Genomic DNA, 278 nt, shown 5'->3' on the forward strand with positions numbered 1-278 from the left:
TTCCTCCCACAACAGGAAGGAAGATTGGTACATGCGATTGTGCCGTCGTCTCACACAGAAGGTTCAGTATACATATAGATTCCCCATAGAATGTATGATGCTGTAGTCAGTATGGTCATTTCCCCTCACGTCCTGTGATGCCCATATAGCAAATAGGGGGAGAGGTTGTCACCAGGACAGGAAGGCACAGACTGCAAACCAAAAAGAAACCTCTGACACACTATAACAAATGTGTTTTTGTTTCTCTGTGCCCCCATTGTAGAGATTTCCTGACACTT

The 278-nt window shown here is 45.0% G+C and overlaps 1 protein-coding gene across 1 annotated transcript in view; it reads left to right on the forward strand.

Moving 5' to 3' along the window:
- Positions 1-278, forward strand: part of SPAG9 (sperm associated antigen 9) — a 50,508-nt gene that overhangs the window by 39,266 nt on the left and 10,964 nt on the right. The gene's annotated exons all lie outside the window — the stretch shown is intronic.

Source organism: Nanorana parkeri, unplaced genomic scaffold (assembly GCF_000935625.1).
Source record: "Nanorana parkeri isolate BGI_ZX_2015 unplaced genomic scaffold, ASM93562v1 scaffold2364, whole genome shotgun sequence".
Classification (NCBI taxonomy): domain Eukaryota; kingdom Metazoa; phylum Chordata; class Amphibia; order Anura; family Dicroglossidae; genus Nanorana; species Nanorana parkeri.